Source organism: Macrobrachium nipponense, chromosome 18 (genome assembly GCF_015104395.2).
Source record: "Macrobrachium nipponense isolate FS-2020 chromosome 18, ASM1510439v2, whole genome shotgun sequence".
In the NCBI taxonomy this organism is placed as follows: Eukaryota; Metazoa; Arthropoda; class Malacostraca; order Decapoda; family Palaemonidae; genus Macrobrachium; species Macrobrachium nipponense.
The window spans coordinates 45,667,986-45,692,999 of record NC_087211.1 but is presented as its reverse complement, the minus strand read 5'-3'; the positions used below and the strand labels follow the sequence as shown (position 1 = coordinate 45,692,999).

The window sequence follows — 25,014 nt, the reverse complement described above, 5'->3', positions numbered from 1 at the left end:
TTTTATAGCTGTAATAAAATCACTTACTGGTAGTTTAATATTAAAAAATAAACTGGACAGGGACTGCAGATTTTTAGCAGCAATATCTGCTTTTTCATTGCCAACAATTCCAACATGGGCAGGGACCCAGCATATTTCAATATCTAATCCCTGATAATAACATCTATTAATAATGTGTTTTATTTGTAACACCAAATTATTTTTATGTGAATAGCCTTTGAGGGCTTCTATGGCACTTTTAGAGTCGGAAAAAATTACGAATTTCATAGAGAGGTTATTTTCAATAGTTTTTATAATGTTAATTGCCATAAAATTCCTACTAATCAGCTGTAAACACTGATGCTTCATTGGGTAAAGAGAACTGTCTGTGAAGTTGGGGGAGACAGTGCACATCCCACTCCTATGGATGATTTGGAACCATCAGTATATATAGGAAAATGAGGACCCTTTTGGTGAATGTGTTCTAAAGCGTATTGTTTATACTGATAAGAAGTCAAATTGCTGCTTTTTAGTAAAAATGTTAGGTGGGTACATACTTTTATCTTTTCCATAATCCAAGGTGGTGGAAAGTTACAATGATTTGGAAGAAGTATTCTGATGTTTGTTGCTTCTAAGAGCCTATTAGCTCTAACTGGAAAAGGTGGTACATGATTATTAATAAATATATCACGCATATCAAACAGCTTTTTGGTTGGAGAATTAGTAGAAAGAATATTTAAGGCACTGCGCATTGTCACTAGATCACAATGTAGAGAGAGAGGAGGTTCTCCACTTTCACATAGTACTGACAAGTTTGGAGAGGATTTAAATGCTCCACTGCATATCCTTAGGCTGCGAGTATGTATTGGGTCTAAAATTCTTAATGCATATTGTGATGCTGATCCATAAACTGGACTCCCATAATCAATTCTAGATAAAACCAGTGCTTTATACATCATCAACAAAGTTGACCGCTTTGCACCCCAGGTGGTGTGGGATAGTTTCATCATCAAATTCAGAGCACTGTTACATTTTGATTTAACATGAAAAATATGTGCCTTCCAGTTAAGATGAGTATCAAAAACTTGTCCCAGAAACTTGACGGTGTCTTGAAAATAAATCTGATTGTTACCCATATTGAGAGTAATGTCCTGATTTTGTTTCCATTTACTATTCTTAAAGAACATTATTGCTTGTGTTTTCTCAACAGACAGTTTAAATCCAACTGATGCAGTCCATGAATATATTTTCTGTATTGCTGAATTAAGTATTCGCTGGATATGACGAAGGTTACTTGATGAATAATATATTGTAAAGTCATCCACATAAAGATTATTTTGGACTCCTTGTGGTAACTGAGTCACTATGTCATTTATAGCTAAAGCAAAGAGAGTACCACTTAAGGACACTACCTTGTGGTACCCCACTTTCTAGCGATATATATCATGAATAAATATTATCTATTCGGGTTTGGAATGTTCTATATTTATAAAATTTTCAATAAATAAAGGGAGGTGGCCTCTAAATCCATGCTGATGTAAACATTTAAGTATTGAATGTCTCCATGTAGTGTCATATGCTTTTTGAATATCGAAGAACACTGCTACTGTAATTTGTTTTCTTTCAAAACCTCTTCTTATATGGTTTTCTAAATGGGAAAGAGAATCTAGAGTTGATCTCTCTTTTTGTGATCCAAACTGCGTTGGTGATAGGACTTTGTTACGACGCAAACACCAGGCGTGAGCCTAAAAATTTACCATTTTTTTCATAAAACAAAAAGTTTACACAAGCAAAACTGGTCAGTGAAATTGGTCTATAATTGGTTGGGATTGCTAGGATCTTTACCTGGTTTACTGCCTAGGATAGGTATTACTATGGCATGTTTCCATGTTTTTGGAAAAAAGATGTCTGCTCCAAAGGTGGTTATAAAATTGTAAAAGATAAGTCTTAGCCATAGGAGCCAAATGTTTGATCATATCAAAGTTTATACTGTCTTTACCAGGAGCAGAGGAGTTACAATTACTTAAAGCATATTCAAATTCTTCTTCAGCAAATTTCTTATTATAATAAATGTCTTCTACACATTCAAAATTCAGATAAACTGATTCTCTCTAGTTTTGATGGATCGAAAATGGGCATCCATGTTATCAATACTACTTATTGCTTCTATACTGCGACCTAAAATATTTGAAATTGATTTAGGATCATGTACTGGTGATCCCATTGTGCAAAAGGCATGTCTGGGTATCTATTATAGGATCCATTAATTTTTCTAAATTTCTCCCATACTTGCTTATCGATGTTGTGTCTGATAAGCTTGAGACATACTTTTGCCAGGACATAATCTTCCTTTAATAGCTTCTCTTCTAAATTTTGCTGAAATTTTATTATAATATGGTTTTAGAATATTGATTTCTATGGCTATATCGATAAGTTTGTTTGCTGTATTTTCAAAATGCAAAGGTCTGGAGCTTAATGCCTTGAATCGTCTGTTTAGTGTTTCTAATTTCCTTCCAATAATATGTTTTTCATTTATTAAATCATTTAATACTTCAGACCACCAAGGGACACTATGTTTTAGAGGCTTAGAAGTAATCTTTGGTATAGAATGATCAGCAGCAGTGGTTTATAAGGTTAGTTATAATTTCAGTTGTCTCATCATGATCCTGTAAAGGATTGAGTGATGGTATTTGACTTGTATGATATTTATACATGTCCCAGTTCGCTTTTTCTGTATTATATCGAGGGACTGAAGAAGCAGGTGTATGTCCCAAACAAGTTATCAAGATAGGAAAATGATCACTAGTATAAAGATCATCCAGGACATTCCACTCGAATCTGTCAATAATACTTGAGGAACATATGGTTAAGTCTATGGATGAGTATGACCCATAAGTTTTTGAATAATAGGTGCTAATATTTCACTTACATTCAACAATCAAAGGTTATGATTAATAGTTAATTGTTCCACCTTTTCACCATTTATATCAGCATTAATGCAAAAAGAGTCCATAAAGGATTATGGGCATTGAAATCTCCCACTAATAAAAAGTTCTCCTGCATATTTGGGAGAATTTGTTGTAGTCTTTTTAAATCATAACCACAGGAGGGTTGATTGTATATATTATATAAATTAAAGGTGTTATTTCTAAGATAGAGTTTAATACCCGTTATCTGGAGTTCAGGGGTTATATTAATATTATCATAAGTAATATTATCATTTACGTTATATTGCTGTCCCTAATGTATCAGTAGAGGGCACAGAATGAGAGGCAAGATGATAATTACCAATAGATGGTACAGTATCATTAGTGTGCTGTAAGCATATTGCCATGGTCGATATTCTTTTAATAGTCTTTGTATTTCACCTAATCTTAATCTTGTTTTGAGACCATTTATGTTCCACTGGATAATGTAGGAATTGAATGTTCTGGTGATGGGGTTGGATTTTCGTCAGACAGAAACATTATTTCTATTGATTTTTGAAATGGTGGATTTTTGTTTGGTTCCACCTGGGTTATGGCTCTTTTGTTGTTTTTGTTTTATTCTTTCTAAAAACTTTTCTAAACTAAGAGAGCCAGATGTCTGTTTCTTGAGGAGGTGGTCAACACACATGCAGTCTTCTGTGTGATTTTCCACATTTCACCATACTGACCCTTTTTCTATTTTTGATAATGTTGTCAATTAAATTACTAATGTTTTTCACAGATATTTGTGGTATTTCGTTTATCTGATTGAAGACACAGTCATGGCATCCACATGATGATTCATGGGTTGATTTGGTAGGTGTGGAAACTAATATTTTCCTGTTTCACCAAGTATGGGAGAAGGGGATACCTCATTTACAGATTCAATATAGTACTGATTATTATCAGTTGATTGTGATACCAAAGATTCTTCATTATGTATTTCTGCTTTTGTGACTATTTCATTTAATTCTTGTGAGGGATTTGGTTTTGATTTCAAGTACTGTTTTTGGGACTTGAGAGGGATTTCACTATCTCGTTTTCTATACGGCCTTCTGCATTAAAATCAATAAGTAATTCAGATTCCACTTCAACATTATTGGATGTATTACCACCTGATTTAAAATCTTTTGATCTTTTCACTTCCTCCATTTCAACATCTATTGTCTGATCCGTTTCATCATTTAACACCTCAAAAGGGTTTGTTGTTGCTAATGATGGACTGGTTGTCCAACTGAGTTGGAGGCTTTTTAACCGAATGACTTTTTGTTTGTAAAGGATCTCTAGTCTCTGGGGTCAAAGTCTTCTTATCAGAATCTGATAAGGTCATGTTCTTATTAGTTTTCATACTAAGGGAGGAGTTAGCTAAATCATTCATGCTGGTCTTGTTTGCAGCAAAAAGATCTGGAGGCAGCATTACTGTAAGATAGCCTTTGTATTTGGGTAACCTCCAAATAAACTTTCTCCTGGCTGTACCAAAGCTAATGTGTCATCATTTGCTGTGATGATGATAGCTTGTTCTTGTTTGTATATAGGGCATTGTCTTGAGTTAGGAGAGTGAGGACCTGTGCAGTGAAAGCAAAAGGTGTCTTCCAAACATTGATGGTCAGGTTCATGTAATTCAGAACAGTTGAAGCATCTAGTTTTATTTTGTGCATTGTTCATTTTATGTGGCCATAATTAAAACAGTTAAAGCACTGAGTAGGGCAAGGATTATACTTTTTAATTCTGATGTTTAAGTGCTTTATTTGAATATAATCTGGTAAATATGATGTTGAAAATGTGAGTAACATAGCTTTGTTTACTCCTTTGAATTTTTACATTAATTACCGTTGGTGGGCATCTTTTCAAAATATCCTCTTCAGAAAATTCATACAAATCTTTGCAATAAATAATCCTTTTGAATGATTAAAGATTTATGGGAGGAAATTTTATGAATAACGTCATTAGGAGATGACTTAAAGGCTCCTAGCATTACTGACTGAGATTCGTCAACTGCCTTAATTAGTAGATTTCGGCCGAATCTTTTTAGGTTTCCTTTTGGGATGGGTCTACCTTTTCTTTCCAGGCATTCATAACCAATTAAAGTAATTATTACAGCCTTCTCTGTATGAGGCTACATACCATACTGGTTCTGGAATAGTTCTAGGAACCAAATAACCAAATCCTCTTCATACAGTTCCGTAAATTTAGGGACAAAGTCTCGTTCAGAATTTTCATAGTTTTTGATGCTATAAAGTTTCCCCTGGCAGGAAAAGGCTGGTAATTTCTGTTATTATTTATATGAGAAAGGGCACTTTGGGCTTGAGTATGATTATTGTAAATGACGTATGCTTCAAAATTTTTCTTGTCATTCATAAGTTTCATCCTTATTCTTTCAATGATTCCAAATTGTTTTAACAACTGGAAAAGCTGTTCATATTTATATCTGTTGATATGTCAGAGCAGTACAGTACTCTTAAATTAACATTTTACCACCAGTACTTTTATCCCCCTGGCGTCCCGGGGAAGAAGGAAGGAAGGCTTCCAGTGTTTGAATACTGGAAACAGTATTTAGGGCCACATTCAAAATCGCGCCTTCATTCTGCAACAGTGTCGGGGAAGAGTCATTTGGCCCGGGGATACGGGTACTTAATTCGTTATTCATCTCAAAAACAAAAAAACAAACAAACAAAAATAGCTGCCTGAAAAATCTCTGAAAGAGGCCAAGAACTCTTCATGAGGTCTCACTCCTCTACATGACACCCAGTGAGAACTGACTCCCAAATGTCCACTCCCTACCCTACCCGAAAGGGATGGCACCAACATGATGAAAATGGCTTCAAGTGTAAGCTAAACCGCTTGATGGGACTGAGAACAAAACAAAAGAATGTAATCATCCCCATCCTCATCATGTTAGTGGGCAAAACCGGACAGAATGCGAGAGTTCTATTCCCTGAACCAATCCATCCCCGGAATCCATGGCCCGACCGACTCTAAGGAATAGTTCCGTCATTGAATTATCAGCATGCTAGTAGGCTAGCAAGTTGATAACTCTCAGATCCAAACATTATCGGGTGGCTGACAAGACCACCACAGCTCTCACAATTGGCTTCGAAAGTGAGCACCAATTCAAGCACCAGCACCTCCTCATCAATGATCAAGACAGTGAAAAGGAGAGATGCAGAGGTAGGACAGGAAGGCATGAAAAAGGTGAAAGGAGTTGAGTAAAAGATCAAAAGGTGCAACATGAGGAAAACCAAACATTTGCACTATAGAATAATTAGTAAGAGATGTTGGACAGTAAGATCATAGAAAGTTAGGAACAAGTGGTATAGAGGGAAGAAGCAAAGAGATGAGGTAAACAGAAGGAAAGGGACTGGTACTTAGTTGAGCCAAATGCAGGTGTCCAAGGCTAGGAGAGACTCCCTCCTAAGAGGAACACCCTCCAGCATCAGACACCCGCATCTGGCCCCTAAGCCCTCTCCCGACAACAACGAGACCAGTCTTGGGAGGGACTCGAGCAGAGACGTGGGCTCTGCTGGTGGGAGCGGCAATCCTTCCGCAAGGTCTTTATGCTGACGAATCAGCTTAATGACTTCTGCAACTTCCTCTGTATCTCGGGAGTAACCGCGTCTTGCGGAGTAGGACCGTCCAGTCCCTCCAACAAGAACAGATCCCGAGATACTCCTCCTTTAGAAGGAGGAACAGCGGCAGGCCCCTGACGGTCGCCTCCAGCTACTTGCGCGTATGTCCTGGTCGGTCCTAGACCCGTGCCTGGTCCATACGGCGTCATAGCGGGATCGCGAGCGGCGCACCTCTCGCGATCAGTCGTAGGTACCTCGCTCCTCCGGTGTAGCCCGAGAGAGGTTGAAGGTACAGGAGAGGCAGACCTGACGCTCCCCCCTAGCTCGCTGGCAGGACCAGCGTGCTTGGAGGGCTGCTGCTGATCGTCAACCCGAGGTGGCGATCGAGCAGCAGGCTAGCCTTGCCGCTCGCCTGGGGCGAGAGGCTCGGCTGAGGAACGTTGACGCTGATCTCTAGCGTCAGGCGGAGCTGTTGCTGGTTACCGTCTCCGCCCGGTCCCTATGGGAGCGGCGGTCAGGTGACCTGCTAGGCTCTCTGTCGCGGCTGAGACCGGCCAGCGTCTCTCGGCGCGTCGACCGCTTGCTGGTACCAGCCGGGTGGCTGGTTACCGACCGGCCGCGGGGACCCTTCCTCGCCTCAACCCGTGGCTGGTCAGCGACCGTCACGTCAACCCGAGCAGCCAGTTGGTCGCTGCGATGAGCGTCCACTGGCCTGGCGAGAGTCGTGTGCACGACTCTCGCCAGTCTCTGCTCCGCGCCGCGGTCTTGACGGCGAGCGAGCTCGGGCGTCAAAACTTTGGCTTGGACGGTCTCCCGTGGAAGAGCGTCCACTCGGTACTTCTCGCGAACGAGAAGCGGCCGAGACGGAACCTGATTTAGTGGCAGGACCGCTAACACCAGGTGAGGACGTACCAGCCGAGGCTGGTACACTCTGGTCCCCGTCGTCTTCTTCTTTGCAGAGAAGAGACGGGCCCCGTTCCCGAAGGAACAGGAGGACCAGCAGAAGAGCTCCCGACTCGCCTAAGCGAGACGGGCCCTAGAAGATCCCGAAGGAGTCTTCTTAGGGGGGAAAAACCCGGGTTACCAGCTGGTCGCTGCAAGAGCGGCGCCGCTGGCCTGGCAAGAGTCACCCGAGCGTCTCTCACCAGCCTTCTGCTCCGTGCCGCGTCTTGGCGCCGAGCGAATTCTGGCGCCGAAACTTGGCTGCACAGTCTCCCGAGGGGAGAACGTACACTCGGGATCTCTCGCAACGAGAGACCGAGCCGGAACCTGGCGTAGCGGTTGCATCGCCACTAGCACCAGGCGAGGAAGTATCCAGAGCTAACCGATACTCCTCTGGTCCCCGTCTATCTCTTCCTTACGGAAGGGGGAGACGGGCCCCGCTCCCGAAGGAGCAGGAGGACCAGCAGAAGGACCCCCCGTCCCCCCAAGGACCGGGCCCTTAGAAGTTCCCGAAGGAGACGTTCCCTTTAGGGGGGGAAGGCCAGCCTTCTTCGGGTTCTTCAGCTTATGGGCCTTAGAAGTCGAAGGGGAAGAGGAATTGCAGCCAGCAGACGATGAAGACGAAGATGACAGCTTCCTCTTCTCCTCTTCCTCGTCAGCTCACGCAGGACAGTCGTCAGGTCCTCCATCCAGGCCGGAGCCGGGGCTATTGCCGAAGCAACACGGCCCGACATGACAATTTGTCTAAAATTGCATTTTTCCTAACTATACAAACCTGAGGTCCTTTTACAATAGGAAGGTACTAGCGGCAGCTGGATAGGTCGTAAGCTTTCGAACAAGGGGTTTTGGTAGTTAACTGCTTGTCCGACAGGCGCGCGCGCGCGACTGGGAGGTAAACAAATCACTTTTGCTTTGGCCCAAGCAAAAACTGCAGAGTGAGGGGTGGCATGAGGTGGGGCTATGTGTAAAAGGACCTCAGGTTTGTAGTTAGGAAAAAATGCCAATTTTAGACAAATTGTCATTTGTTCCGACACGGCATACAAACCTTCGGTCCTTTTACAATAGGAAGACTCACTTCTTGGTGGGTGGAATCTGAGTCTTTTGTGAACAGACTGGTGTTCGCCCAACCTTGGAAGCCTCCCTGGTCGTAAGAGCGAGGGAGGGATCCAAGCCTCTGTCCGATTGATCGGGGTGTGCACCGCACCGCGGAGGATCAATGGTCAGACCTCTGGACCGAGTACTAAGAGAGAGGCAAGCGTATCTCTTCGTACCAGCAATGTAAGAACTTGTTCCTGTACAGGAGCAAATATAAAGTCATGGGTTGGGACTTTGGACTCTTGTAGGCATCCACTTCCCCCCCCTTGTGAGGAGGAAGTGGTGGATATTCTGCTCCTATCCCTAGTGAAAGGATAGGATGGGGCTCTGTCATATAGCTCACCTGCATCTCGTCCTCATCCAGCGTAGTGACGACCGTGGCCCTCTGCCACAGGTAGAGGAGTAGAAAAGACGGGAAGAGGGAGCCAGTCACTCACTCATTCACACATCCATCCACACAGTCACACCAGGACTCGATGCTGTTTCAGCCTGCGAGGGTCTGGGTTAGCTACACAACTTGTTGAGCAGCCACCACGGGTCCCAAGGAAAAGGTATCCAAGGAACTGTGGGCAATATCCGAAGGTAGAAGGACGTAAAGGTAGTCTGGTTAGACCAGACACCTGCCTTCAGGACCTGCGCCACAGAGAAGTCTTACGAAACGCCAACGAGGGGCCAATACTTCTGACTTCGTGAGCTCTCGGACGGGACGTACGGATGTCGTCACTACCATCAGCCTCATACGCCCTCCTGATGACCTCACGCAGCCAGAATGAAAGAGTGTTCTTGGATATTCTTTCTTGGTTACCCGGTGCTAACGAAGAGGCGTCGACACTCAGGCCTGAGGTGCTCGAGTTTTCTTCAGATAGCGCCGTAGCGCCTCACAGGACAAAGCAGCATCTCATCCGCATCATTATCGGTGAAGTCCAGCAGGGAGGGAATCGTGAATGACTCGAACCTGTCGTCAGGGATCGACGGTTTCTGAGTCTTCGCAACGAAGTTCGGGACGAAATCGAGCGTCACAGATCCCCATCCCTGGAGTGTCGTACATCATAGGAAAGACCATGAAGTTCCCCTACTCTCTTCGCCGATGCCAGGGCCAGCAAGAAGAGGGTCTTGAGGGTCAGATCCCTGTCTGACGACTCTCGGAGTGGCTCGAACGGCGTTCGAGTCAAACTCCTAAGGACGAGAGTCACATCCCAGCAGGGGGCCTGAGTTCCCATGGGTGGGCAAGACCTTTCGAAGCTCCTCATAAGCAAGGAGATCTCGAACGAGTTCGAGCCTGTCCAATCCCCTCAGTTTCAGGACGAGCGCCAAGGCGGCTCTGTATCCTTTGACTGTGGGACTGAGAGGCGGTTCTCTCGGCGAAGAAAAACGAGGGAAATCCGCTACCTGCTGAAGAGTGGCTTGAGAGGAGATAGACCCCGTCTACGACACCAACCACAGAAGACGGCCCACTTCCCTGGTACACACTGCAGAGGACTGACGGACGTTTCCCCAGCCATCTCTGTTGCTGCGCTACGAGAAAAGCCTCTCGTTCGCAAGAGATGGTGGATAACAGCCAGCCGTGAAGACGTAGGGGACTGGACTGCTCGGTGGTACCGCTCGACGTGTGGCTGGGTGAGAAGGTTGTGCCAAGGGGGAATCTCTCTCGGTTCTCCTGCGAGAAGAGCCAGCAGGTCCGGATACCAAATGGCCTGTGGCCATTTGGGAGCCACCAGGATCATCCTGAGATTCGGGGTGACCAGTGCTCGACTGATCACCTTGCGAATCAGGCTGAACGGGGGAAAGGCATAGACGAAGAGGTTGTCCCACGGGTGTTGAAGAGCGTCCTCTGCAGCTGCCCATGGGTCCGGCACGGCCGAGAAGAACACCTGGAGCTTCCTGTTGTGCCGGGTGGCGAACAGATCCACGACTGGTCGCCCCCACAGGTCGAAGAGCCTTTCCGCCACGTCCTGGTGTAGAGACCATTCGGTCCCTATCACCTGATCCCGACGGCTGAGCGTGTCTGCTACTACATTCCTCTTCCCTGGAATGTAGCGTGCCGACAGCTCTATTGAGTGTGCCTCGGCCCACTCGTGCACCTGCCGAGTCAAACTGGTACAACGGGAGGGACACTAGGCCCCCCTGTTTGTTGACGTAGGCCACTACCGTGGTTGTTGCGCACATCAACACCACTGAGTGTCCCATCAAGCGGTCCTGGAACTCTTGGAGAGGGGGGGGGGCGAGGAACGCTGCCTTGAGTTCCAGTACATTGATGTGAAGGTGCTTGTCGTTCTCGTCCCACACTCTGAAGTCAGCAACTCCTCCAGGTGTGGCGCCCCATCCCTCGGTCGATGCGTCTGAGAACAGCTGCATGTCCGGGGGGGGAGTGCGCAGAGGCATCTCTTAAGAGGTTCCTGTCGTCCAGCCACCAGGCTAGGTCCTGCCTCACTCCGGTGTCAGTGACACTGGAAAGCTTGGGGGATCCGTCGCCTGTGACCAAACTCTCCTTTAGTCTCCACTGAAGAGACCGCAGGTGAAGACGCCCGTGAGGGACTAACTTCTCGAGTGACGACAGGTGTCCGATCACGACTTGCCATCGCTGAGCTACCTGTTCCTGCCGAGACAGGAACTGGTGGCTGCCTCCCTGAAATCTGCTGATCCGCGAGTCTGCGGGGAAGACTCGCCCTGCTACCGTGTCGATCAGCATACCCAGGTACTTCATCCTCTGCTTGGGTTCGAGATCGGACTTTTCGAAGTTCACAACGATCCCCAGATCGCGACAGAACTCGAGCAGTCAATCCCTGTCCTGTAGCAACTGCGAGCGGGAGCTCGCCAGGACTAACCAATCGTCGAGATACCTCATCAGAACGTATCCCGTGCGAATGGGCCCAAGCTGACACCAGAGTGAACACTCGCAAGTGAACACCTGTGGGGGCGGTTGAGAGACCGAAGCAAAGTGCCCTGAACTGGTACACCGTCCCGTCGAGGATGAAGCGGATGGTAGGTTCTGGAGGAACTGATGAATGGGTATTTGGAAATACGCATCCTTCAAGTCCACCGAAAGCATGAAAATCGTTCTCCCTGATGGAGTCGAGCAACTGAGCGTGCCGTCTCCATCGTGAACCGGGTCTGGCGAACAAACCGGTTCAGAGGAGAGAGATCTATCACCGGGCGCCAGCCTCCCGTAGACTTTTCCACCAGGAAGAGTCGACTGTAAAAGCCTTTCGGTGACTGATCCGTGACGATTTCTACAGCTCTCTTGCTCAGCATGGTCTTGATCTCCGTCTCAATGCTACGTCCTTCGATGACCCTGGAACGTACGACTGCTGTTGGACCGGGTTGGAGGTGAGGGGTGGCCGAGATTCGAAGGGTAATAGATATCCCTCCCGAAGGACATCTACATCCAGGTCTCGGCGCCGTAGCGCTGCCAAGTTGCATGGCTGGCCAGGCACCCCCCCACTTCCGGCAGCAGGTGAGGGGGAACGCCGTCCTAGCGTTTCCCCCTTTCCCTTTCTTCGACTTCTTCCCAGAGCCTCCACGGGAGGAGAGGGAGGGCTGGGAGGAGGCTGGTTACGGCCCCCCTTGGTAGAAATCGAAGAAGACAGAGTCTTTCCCCGGGGCTTCGACGCAGCTACCGTCTTAGCCACCGAGGAAAGCGCTAGCCGAGCTCTTAGACTTGGCCGCAGTCCGAGGCTGCCCAGAAGCCTTCGAGACTGCCTGGTGAACCAGACGGTCACTGTCGTCAGTGCGCCGTCTGTCCACCGCAGTGTCCACCATCTCTCCTGGGAAGAGAGACGTGGAACTCCGTAAAGGTCCGTTGCGAAGTCCCAACGCCGCTTCACGCCCGGCCGCCCTGGAAACCCGAGTCAGGACAGCGTCCCTTCGTCGGAGAAACCAGGTTGGCCCACAGGTTCACCAGTCTGGTGGGCAAGGAAGGAGATGGCTCTTCCTCCAGACTGGCAAAGTCTCCTAAAGGCCGATCATCTTCGGAAGAAATTCCCCCGGAGTTGGCTGCGACCTTAGATACTGTGAGGGACCACAGATCTAGCCAGGAGACGGCCTGGAAAGCTGCCATGGCGGTAGATTCCAGGCCGAGTGCCTCTTGCTGCGAGAACCATAGGTTCTCGGAAGGAGATGCTGCAGAGACACACCCGGAGTCAGCCTGGCTAACTCCGGGTTCACCTGTTTGGGCGGCATCGGGTCTTCAGATGGCACGTAAAAACGCCGCTGTCGCAGCAGAGGAGGTGGAAGCAGCTTGCTCGACCTGCCAGACTTGAGCGAACCGTCTTGTCCGGAGACAAGCGATTCAACCTGGTCCAGCACTGAGTCTGCAAGCTCGGAACGCGGCAAAAACCCACCGCCGCGGTCTGGGTTCCCTCCTTCGGGCCCCAGAACGGACTCGAGCCGGGACGTGGGCTCGGATGGTGGTGGGAGCGGCGATCCTTCCGCGAGGTCGTTGTGCTGACGAATCAGCGCAATAACCTCGGCAAAGTTCCTCTGGATCTCAGGAGTGACTGCATCCTGCGGAGTCGGACCATCCAGTCCCTCAAACAGGAGCATCTCCCGAGACCCTCCTCCCTCGAGGGGAGGAACAGCGACAGACCCCTCTCGGTCTCCTCCAACCACTTGTGCGTACGACCTGGCTGGTCCGAGAACCGTGCCTGGTACGTACGACGACCTGGTGGGATCCTGAGGGGCGCACCCCTCACGATCACTCCTCAATACCTCGCCCCTCCGGTGTGTAACCCGAGGAGGTTGAAGGTATGGGAGAGGCAGACCTGACGCTCCCTCCTCGCTCGCTGGCAGAACCAGTGGGCTTGGAAGACTGCAGGCGATCGTCAACCCGCGGGGAGGTGGCGATCGAGCTGCAGACCTAGTCGAGCCGTTTCTCGCTGTGGAGAACGGCTGGACCGAGAACAGCGGCCCCGGTCTCGTGTGTCAGAGGAGCTTGGTGCTGGGTCGCCGTACCCGATCGCTCTCTGTGAGAGTGACGGTCAGGCGACCGGCGAGCTCCACTGTCACGGTGAGGGGGGGACCGGTGCGTATCCTCACGGCGCGTCAGTTCGCTGGTACCAGCCGTGGCTGGTGCCGACGAAACAGGGGGACCTTTCCCTTCCCAGCCTCAGCCCGTGGCCGGTCATGGACCGCCTCACGTCCGCCCACGGGTAAGCCAGCTGCTCGCCGCGAGAGCGAGAGCTGGTTCTGGTGAGAGTCGCGTGAGCGGCTGTCACCAGTCTTCCGCTCCGTGCCGTGAACCTGACCGCTGAGCGGGCTCAGAGGTCTGGTTCCTGGCTGCACGGTCGCTGTTAGGCGACCGTACACTCGGTACCTCTCGCGAACGAGGCAGCCGAGACGGACCCTGCTGCCGTGGCTGAACCACTGACAGTAGGTGAGGAAGTGCCGGTGTTAGCCGGCACTCCTCTGGTCCCCGTAGTCTTCTTCCTTGCGGAAGAAGAGACGGGTCCTGCCCCCCCCCGAGGAGCAGGGTGACCAGCGGAAGAACCCCCCCGTCTCACCAGAGCGAGACGGGCCCTTAGAAGTTCCCGAAGGAGACTTCTTAGGGGGGGGGGGGGGGGGGGGAGGCGACCTTCTTCTTCTTCGGTGGCGGGGGGAGCCGTTAGAAGAAGAAGGGGAAGATGGCGGCAGACGACGACGACGACGAAGAAGACGATGAAGACGACGACGACACCTTCCTCCTCTTCTTCTTCTTCTTCGTCAACCTCCTCAGGACCGACGTCAGATCTGTCATCCAGAGCGGAGCCGGGGCTGCTGTTGCCGAAGCAACAGGGCCCGGACGCACCTGTCCGAACAGATCAGCATCGGGAGCAGCGGCGCCAGGAACAGGAACAACGTCAGCAGGTGCAGGCATCACAGGAACAGCAGTAGAGACGGCAGGGGCAGGTACGGGAACGGCAGCAGTGGTCATCAACGTCACGTCCGTGAACGGCGGCTGGACAGGTACGGCAGGTACGGCAGGCTGTGCAGGCGGTCCAGATGGACGGACCAGCGGCACAGACATCCCTGGTACTGGTGGGAGGTCCAGGGGCGAGCTCTTCGGGCACACGAAGTCCGGTCGCGGCAGCACGGCAAACCCAGGTGGCGGCATCACACTCCCCCGTGGTACGGCGACTGGCCCCTGCACCGATGTAGTAGGTGTTACAGAGACCGCGTGCTGGGTGTACACCAGGTGAGGAGGTGAAGCGTAGCCAGGTGTTGTAAGGGTCGTGGTGGTGGTCGTAACCGTAGCATGGGTGACCGCCACGGAGCCAGCGAGATGGTAGAGCAGCCCCTGGACACTCGGCACGCCCTGCAGCCCCAACGATGCCCACACCTGTCCGAGGTCGTCCTTCGCGGCAACCGCACCTGAGGAAGCAAAAGTCGGGTTGATTAGCAGGATCCTCTACCCGCTCGCGCGAAGACGAACGGATAGAGGACCCAGAGTACAACTCGACGTCAGGGTATCTAGCGCCCTCCTCCACACTCGACAAGTCAGGTGAGGAGAAGGACCTAGAAACCCCCCCCGAAGGGGAAGGCGCCAAACGTGGAAGCTGAGCGGGCGGCAGGAAAGAAGACGAAGTGTCCGTAACCAAAGGAGTCGCGGGAGAGCTTTCCGACGACTCCTTTGCAGGCCTTGCTTCTTCCTCCCTCATACAAAGTCCACTGCGCCTCCGACCAATTATTACACACTTCACAGGGCTCGGCTCGGGTGCATTCGCGCCCCCGACACCGAGCGCACAAAATATGTGGGTCAATCTCCGGGAATGAGCGGAACTTTCCGCATTTACGCCCTTCGGTACCCGGGCATAGTCTCCGTGGGGTAGCGAGGCGAGGAGATTCCATGATTAACCAATAAATCACAAATCAATGAATAAAGAGGAATGATTGTACTTACAATGATTCTTTCATACACAAATACAACCATATACTCAAGGAAAGCAAACGACGAGGAGCGGGCAGAGAGCGTCGAACACACACGTCTACTCGCTGTGAGGCCGAAAGCAAAAGTGATTTGTTTACCTCCTAGTCGCGCGCGCGCGCCTGTCGGACAAGCAGTTAACTAACCGAACCCCTTGTTCGAAAGCTTACGACCTATCTAGCTGCCGCTAGTACCTTCCTATTGTAAAAGGACCGAAGGTTTGTATGCCGTGTCGGAACAATGCACCTGTCCGGAAGGACCTGGGACTGGGGAAGACACACCGTGGGCAGGACCAGCATGGACAGGCTCAGAAACCAGGAGCAACAGGAACAGCAACCAGCTCAGGAGCGGCAGGAACAGCGGCAGCGGTAGACCCAGAAGGGACAGCCAAGCCAACAGCGGGAATCACATCAGCGGCAGGTACGGCAGGCCCAGCGATCGCCTCGTAGAATCATCGGCAGCCAGCGGAACCTGGGTACTGGCGGACGGTCCAGGGCGAGCTGCTGGAACAGCGGAAGTCTGGGGCAGGCAACACGAAGAAAACAGGCGGCGGCGGCAACACCCCCTCGGTACGGCGGCGGCCCTAGTAGCGGCAGACGGCGTCACCGACACAGCATGGGGAGTGTAGACCAGGAGGGGGGGAGCAGCATAAGCGGCCGTGGTATTAGTGGAGACCGCCCCAGACCTCGCTAGACGCTGCAGCAGCCCGTGGATGCTAGGCACGCCCTGCCGCCGCGGTGGTCCATACCTGTCCAAGGTCGTTTCCTCCACGGATGTAGCACTGCGGTAACATAGATAGATTAGTAAGAGGGGTTCCCTCACGCACGGGGGGAAGACATGCCCCACCCGAACGCAAGGAAGACCCCAAATATAAAATACCACGAAGAAGCTGAGCGGGGGCAGGAAGGAAGACGAAGAATCGGCTTCCCCTACCCCCGCCACAGCAGTGAAAAGTAATATGAAAATGAAACAGAATACTGCCCTTGCGATTCACTTCATAGAACTTAAAGGGGAAAAGATCAATTCCCGGGTAAGAACGGAAACTTGATAAAAAAAACCAAATAATATGATGCTATCATAAAATATATATGAAAATGAAACAGAATTACTGCACAATTCACTTTCACATAAAAACGTAAGGATCAATTCCCGGGTAAGAACGAAAATTGATCCAAATTAAATTCATGCAAATAAATAAATGAAAATGAAAGAATATTGCAATTGCGAATCCACTTTCATTGCATTCTATTATACAAAATAAAAAGGCTCGTGCCGAGCGCAATCACACTCTCGGTTAACGAACGCACAGGGCAAAAATATAATGAAAAGAGTACTTACATTTGTCAATTACACACTTTCGCCCAAAATACATGACTCGGCGCGAGCGCGCGCCCGCCCTCGGCACCGAGACATAATTCAAGGGTTCAATTCATGAAAAGAGAGGAAATCGCCGGTAGATCTAGTGTACCTATCCGCGCGGCCCAGAGTATGGCAGTTGCAGTTTTGCTATGCAGTTTTACCTCCTGAGCAAGAATTTGAAGTAATATTTATTCGGACGACTCTAATTTACTTTGAACTCTATCCTACGGTAAAGGGGATTCCCATTGGGAACCGGGGTTTTGGGTGGGGACAAAACAAAACAAACTCTATCCTACGGTAAGGGGGACCCCCAGTGGGAACCGGGGTTTGGGTGTGGAGAAACCACTTGGGGGGAGATTTTGCCGTGTTGATTGTGGTATTTCCCACATTTATCACTTTTAAAAACACGAAATACAGGCGGAAATAAGAAATAACAAAACTAGCTATAGTGGAGCCGTTCCACATCCATATTTGTCTACTACCACAACAATGAATCCTACTACGCATGCGCTAATGCTACTGCGCATGCGCTAACTGTAAGGGAGCTTTTGGCCTAAACTCGGACTTCTTAGTGAGGAAAGAAATGGGGTTTACGGGAGGGATATATGTATTTAGCCAAACACGTTACAGTATGACCCCTACATTGCTACGGACTGAGTGAAGGATTGGGTGGTAACAGGGTTCCCAGATTTGGCAGTTTCTCGCCAAATTTGGATTTTTTTCCTAATTTTGGTGGGTAAAAATTCACTTTGGCTGGTTAGTGGTATTTTGGCTGGTTTTCAAACACTTTCTTTTATTTGAGCTAAACACTGAATCCCACGTTTGAGGAATCTCTCCCCAGATTGGGAATTTTGAAGGTTTTCAGGAAAATCTGGGGAATTTGAATAGGTTTTCAGTAAAAACTTGGTAAACATTTAAGCAAAATATGTAGATGGAATTTAAAATAAATATCACACACACACCAGATGACCACAAAACAGGCTGCCGGATTCTCAGGGAACGAGCCTCATTTCAAAATTTCAATTCATTCTCGTTTTTTTCCTGCATTCTTATATTAGTTTATATTATCTAACTAAAACTATGATGCCGCTATACAAGCATATATATGATAAAAAATATGCATTTATAAAGATAGATATAACGCACATATATTTGCCGTATTTGGGTTGGTTTGGATTACCATTTGGCGGGATTTTGGCTGGTTTCATGGTAGACTTTGGCTGGTTGGTAGTGGTGTCATCTGAAACCCTGGCTGGTAACCATACGTTGAGTTACATAAAAGCATTTACCTATTTTGTTTATTAAACATGTTATGTGAATTCTAGTGTTTATTCCTTTTCATTTTTCCATAGTATTTGTATAATAACTGTTTTGAAATATCCCCACCTAATCATTTCACCATATATAACTTGAAATATTATGTTATAATTGAGGACAGACACCTAAAAATGCCTACGTGTTGATATAGAACTCAGTTTTAGGACGTTTCGATACCTACCTACCTACCTACCTGTTACGTGAAATTGCACATTGCGTTGATATACATACACACTCCCTATATCATTTATACACAAGTCAATCCCTCCCCTTCCAGTATTCACGACTGGCTCTTTACGTTACACCATTTACAATGCATTTCTCACCGATACCAATACCTATATTAAAGTTTGCCATTATTATTATAAAACCTACATTCTATACTAATTTTTAAATATATAGTTTGCCATTATTCTTATAAAACCTACATTTCAATATATTCCATTATACACTTTTACAGACATTACAATTTACACCTCCCTTCCAGTTTCCTTACTATTACGCAGTTATGTATGGTTACTTTTTACATTTTTACAAACACTTCCACACCCATCAAAGTTTGGTTTATATGTCATTTTACCTACTGGGGGCCAAATCCCATCCCCCGGTTAGGCAACATACCCTTAGGTTTAGTTTGTTATATGTTGGTTTACCTACTAGTTTTACTTCCTTGAAGGGGGTTACCCGGTTAGGCTAGGTTGGTTAGTTCTTCAAGGGTGGATACCGGGGGGGGGGGGGGGGTGGGGGGGGGGGGTTACATTCCTACTTGGGTTACCTACTAGGTTAGGTTTGGTTAGGTTACTCCTTACTAGGTTAGGTTTAGGCCTTTAAGGGGGGTACAGGGGGTGAAGCCCCCCATGGGTCAGGCAATATTCCCTACTAGTAGGTTAGGTTAGGTTAGGTTGGTTAGGTTACATTCCTTACTAGGTTACGTTAGGCCTTTAAGGGGGGGTACGGGGGGGCAAAAACCCACTGGTCAGGCAATATTCCCTACTAGGTTAGGTTAGGTTAGGGTTTGGTTAGGTTTACATTCCTTACTATGGTACGTTAGGCCTAGTATTTCCCTACTAGGTTAGGTTAGGTTACCGTTCCTTACTAGGTTAGGTTAGGCCTTTAAGGGGGGGTACGGGGGGGGAAGGGGGCGAATCCCCCCACCCTGGTCATGCAATGTTCCCTAAACTAGGGTAGGTTTGGAGGTTAGGTTAGGTTGTTAGGTTACATTCCTTACTAGGTTAGGTAGGCCTTTAATGGGGGGGGGTACGGGGGGTTGAGACGTGGCCAGGCAATATTCCCTACTAGGTTAGGTAGGTTAGGTGGTTAGGGTAAATTCATTCCCTAGGCTAGGTTAGGTTAGGCCTTTAAGGGGGGGTAACGGGGGGTTGCAAGCCCCCTGGTCAGGCAATATTCCCTACTAGGTTAGGTTAGGATAGGTTGGTTAGGTTACATTTCCGTTACTAGGTTAGGTTAGGCCTTTAAGGGGGGGTAACGGGGGGGCGGAAGCCCACCACCTGGTTCAGGCAATATTCCCTACTAGGTTTAGGTTGGTTAGGTTACATTCCTTACTAGGTTACGTTAGGCCTAGTATTTCCCTACTATGGTTTAGGTTTCGGTTACGTTCCTTACTAGGTTAGGTTTAGGCCTTTCAATATAGGGTGGGATAAAAAACGGGGGGGTGGCCGCAAGCCCCCCTGGAGTCAGGCAATGTTCCTACTAGGTTAGGTTTAGGCCTTTAGGGGGGGTTACGGGGGGCAAGGGGCCGAAGCCCCCCTGGTCAGGGCAATGTTCCCTACTAGGTTAGGTTAGGTTAGGTTAACATTCCTTACTAGGTTAGGGTTTAGGCCTTTAAGGGGTGGGGGTACTGGGGGGGCGAAGCCCCCTGGTCAGGCAAATTTTATTCCCTACTAGGTTTAGGTTAGGTTAGGTTGACCATTCCTTACTAGGTTAGGTTAGGTTCTAGGTTTACATTGCCTTACCTAGGTTAGGTTAGGCCTTTAAGGGGGGGTAAAAGGGGGGCTGGGGGGGGCGAAAGCCCCCCTGGTCAGGACAATATTCCCACTGACTAGGTTTAGGTTAGGTTTACATTCCTTACTAGGTTCTAGGTTAGGCCTTTAAGGTGGGGGGGTACGGGGGGCAAAGCCCCCTGGTCAGGCAATAATTCCCACTACTAGGTTATGGTTAGGTTAGGTTGGTTAGGTTACATTCCTTACTAGGTTACGTTAGGCCTAGTATTTCCCTACTAGTTAGGTTAGGTTTAGGCCTTTAACCGTTTAAAATGGGGGGGGTAACGGGGGGCGAAGCCCCCTGGTCAGCAATAGCCCTACTAGGTTAGGTTACATCCTACTAGGTTAAGTTAGGCCTTTAAGGGGGGTACTGGGGCAAAGCCCCTGGTCAGGCAACATTGCCTACTAGGTTAAGTTCCCTACTAGGTAAGGTTACATCCCCTGCTAGGTTAGGTTATGTTAGGTTGGTTTGGTTCTTTAAGGGGGGTTACAGCAGGCCCAACCCCACCCCTGGTCAGGCAACATCCCCTACAAGTTTAATTAGTTTTGTTATATGCAACCTATTGTTTAATTTGGTCTTTTGTATTTATTAAAACAACTATAGGCCCTATTACACATTTACCACCCAGGAATTAAATCCCACCCCCTCCTGGGCCCGTTATATATGTATTTGTATTATTTCATATTTTTGAACCCATCCCACATTTACATTTAGTTCCTTAACTACCCATTTACTTTTATTACCCTTAACATTGCCAACTTATCTTGTTAAGTGCTTGTTCATTTACCTCAGCCCCACCCTGCCTCAACCAATAGCATCAAAGCATTTTTACTACTCCACCCACCTCTCCTACCCTGTTTTCTACGGTCTGGCCTCCTGCCACCTCCTAACGTAGAACTCCACACTGTTGAATCTGCCGCCATGACATCCACTGCTGCATCTACTTCACGCTCGCCCCCAGCCCCTCACCAGGAACTCTTTGCCAACTTCATGTTACAATTGTTACATGAGTTACAAAGATTTTTCTGCCTTTTACTCAGGTAATTATGATCGACTAATCGGTTTTGCCAGGACACGGCCCTCCTGAGAAAGCAGGTCTTTTGCCCCCATTCAGTCAACTCCAAGATACGGGAGGAGAATCATGAATGTATAACTTCGTCGGGTACTTGGCTGTTGCTTATTTCAAGCTGCATTTTGAGGAACCCAAGACCCGCCTCCACGCATTCTTAAAAGCAGCTGCTGCTTTGTACCCTCCACCCCTTTAAGGTAAGGTCCAAACATTATTCTTAATTATTATGTTTTAGGAAAGTGAGTGTTAGGCTTTCGCCGAAAGTTGCGCCAAGGTATGTTACTATTCAGTGGGGTGCTGCTAAGACAACTCGTACCTTCCACCTTACCCCGCCTCCCCCTGTGCGTTACCCCCCGCCCATCCTCCCCCCTTAGTGAACATATGGCTCCGTGGTGGTTGGGGAATTTAAACATGGCGGCTGTGTTTACATCTCCTTCACCGTAACGAATACTTGGTACCTTCCTGTAGGACCGTTCTTCGGTGACTTAGACTATGGCAATTGACATTTTCTCTGTTATTTTAGTTGCTTTACAAGGGTTTGTAAGGGAATATTTTTTTCGTTTGGTTGGAACTAAACTTTAATATACCTTTGAGTTTGGTGCGGCTATTATGTAACTTTCAAAGGTCAATTACTGCTTAGTTACAGCCGGCCCGAAAGGATATTACTTTTAAATCTTGTACAGTAACTCAAATAACATAGGAATCAGTCAATTGCCATAGTCTAAACCACCGCGGATTGCTTCTGTAGAAATACCAATCGCCGCATCTACGGCGATAGCTCCATGTTGGTTCATAATTAAGTAATGAAAATGAAAACAGTGTACTTACAGTTTCATTTTCAAGTTAAACAACCATTAATAGAAACACAATATAAACAAAGCATACGACGATGAAGCGGGCAGAGAGCGATGACGAACACGTCCTTCACACCCGCGGCCGAAAGCAAAAGTGATTTGTTGCCGCGCGAGACTGTCGGACAAGCAGTTAACTACCGTTCTCCCCTTGTTCGAAGCTTACGACCGTCCAGCTGCGCTAGCTACTTCCTATTGTTAAAGGACCGATGGTTTGTATTACGTATCGAACAAACAACTCTTAGGGGTTCCTCTATCATCCTTTGTCTTCTTGCTTTTAGCATCTCTGCGTTATCCCCCACCCACATCACCAGCAGTTTTTTCATAAATTTTTTAAAGATTTTAAGGCATCTTCACCTCTTCTGCTCTAATATCTTCTTTTACCTCCAGTGCCTCGTTTAAATCTGCAATGCACTCATCCCTACCGGTATTCTCACCATTTAGGAGTCTTTCAAAATACCTTGCAAACAGATTCCTTTTCTCCATTTCGTCTGTGACCAAGTTCCCATCTTCATCCAACATGCCATCACTCCATACAAACTTTTTCTGGCTTGCGTTCCTTAAGAATCTCACAGCTGCAAACATAGCCCTGCTCTCGCCAGTTTCCATAGCTACTTCAACTTCGCTAGCTCTTTCTTTCCAAAACATGTTTTGATCATGCTTCATCCTATCACTTAGCTATAGTTCTCTCAGCTTTCTATTTCTTCATCTTTTTAGTTGTTGTTTCTTCTCTAGGTCCTGTTCATCGTCCATTTGAACTCTCAACCTTTGTCGCTCTTCACTTAAAACTTTTGCTTATAACCTAACACCTGTTGCTACGTCCTTAGTATCTAAACTTAATATTGCCCTGGATTCCTCTGAAGCCATATCCATATTTTCCATCCAGTTAATGCTGCAAATTTGCCTCCTACCTTCACCTCATACTGTTGTTTAACTCTTTCATTTCTCAACTTATCTACGTCAAACTTTATACCTCTCCTTTTTTCTTGATTGGCCTTTAACTTTATTCTAATCTTGGAGATTACAAGTTTGTGGTCACAAGGATCACGGCAGCCCCTAAAAGTTCTGGTGTCTAATATACCTAGCTAGTAATGATGTGAAATACCCTAACCCCCATTGACCATCAGGTAATTGGTAAATTTACTGTGCTTCCTTTGTCTCAAGTATTAGGCTAGTACCTAGCTAGGGTTAAACTGTGTACCTATCTCTTATGGGCCACATGGCCAACCTTAAAGTTAATAAGTGATCCGTAAGGAACAGTGGCATTTTAGTTTGTTGCGAGTTATGGGATAGCCTACCTATACTAAATATTAATTTTCATAACACCTTATAAAACTCAGTTTCGCCTTATTTGTCCTTCCTTCGTGACAGACAGATTACTGTCCCTAAGGGGTAAGCCTGTAGGCTATAGGTACTAGAGCCACTAACATCAAGCAACTGATAGGTAAAACCCTGCTAGATTTTTTTGTGAAAACCCAAAAGTTTTGTTACTACCTATACTCATGAATAAATCCGTCCATTGAGGGTTAAGGGATAAGGGATAAAGGGTATCGGGAGTGGTACTGTTCATCTCAGCGTCCTATAGCTAGCTAGACATTAAAAAGGAAGTCGGCTACCAGCCTACCTACTACCCCATTAAGATAAAAAGAATGATCAAATTCTAGGTAACAAAGAAGGTGCAAGATTAATATGTCTCCTCACTGCAGTAAATATCTCAACTAACCTTACAGCTGTAGGTAGTAGCCTACCTAGCCTATATCATAGTAGGTAGGACTTGAATAGTCTCCAGGTGTTTTTGCGAGAGCGTTCAGTGGAAAGATTATGGTCTTAAATCATTTGAAATCATAATTTTGCTGTTATGGTAATGAAAACTTGTTTGACGATCTTACACTCGGCAAATCCCGATTTATCGTACTTCTTGAAAATTGTATTAGATATGCTTCTCTTAAGTCCGATTTCTGGATATGTACGAAACACAACGCTGTACCTTCCTACAATAATGGTCGTCATGTCAACTGTCAACGTCAATAACAGAGGGTTTCTTTGTTTTGTGACGTCACATTCAGAAACAAGCATTCAACTTTTAAAGAGCAAATAACATGACTAGAGAGAAGTGAATTAACGTATCGATGAAAAAAAGGCAAAAGTAATAAGTAACTAGAAGCCATGAAATATTGCTTTCTCATAACTTCGAAATAAAGCTATATAGGTATGGACTAGTCGAGCTAGCTGGAGCATTCTAGAGCCAAGGTAGGTTGGAGAAGCTTATAACCACCTTGGCTAGAGCTACCTGACGGGAACAGATTTAGAGGGAAGAACTAGAGTATGCAACAAGTTTTCATTTTCCTTTGACGATTTACACCTTTACAATTCATCACCATGGACCATGTCTGTATTTTTATTTTGGGCCCGTTTGTTTTCCACAGAAAATTCGTCGTCTACTCTGTCGTGTCACCTGATTGTATAATTTGTATTTTTAAAAAGGTCTGTACTTTTTTATTCAAGAATTAACGTATATAAAAACTTTCTTTACACAAATAAAATAAATTTTTAAAATTTTTTTAAACTAATTTTTATTGACAATTTCCTGTATTTTTTGTAAACTAATCATTCCTTAAAGGTTTTTGCTTTGAAAGTTTTGGCAATATAGGAAAGCAGACGAATTACTAGAAAAGGAAAATAAAACCGCTTATTTTCCAAAAAAATATAAAAATTTCAGCGAAGAATGCATGACTTATTAAACAAAATGATTGCAAACGACACAACGTAGTGTTTTAATACATACACACACATGTGATCACAAAATTAAGCAACATCAAGGTATAATGGTCAAACGTCTTAGCTGACTATCATGCTATATCAGAACATTTATGAGGGTGCGTTTGGATGTGGGGTTAGCTATGGACCCCAAATCACAAGTAGAGAATCAGAATGCTAACACACATTCTGAAGCCAACCAGACTAGGGAAAA

The 25,014-nt window shown here is 46.9% G+C and overlaps 1 long non-coding RNA gene across 1 annotated transcript in view; it reads right to left on the bottom strand.

Annotated features, from left to right (window-relative positions):
* The window catches only part of LOC135197014 (uncharacterized), a 93,083-nt gene extending 68,907 nt beyond the window's left edge, over positions 1-24,176 (bottom strand). The window contains exon 1 of the long non-coding RNA XR_010310531.1: positions 23,767-24,176. This is a non-coding gene — a long non-coding RNA (uncharacterized LOC135197014). The remainder of the gene's footprint in view (positions 1-23,766) is intronic.
* Between the last annotated feature and the right edge of the window lie 838 nt (positions 24,177-25,014).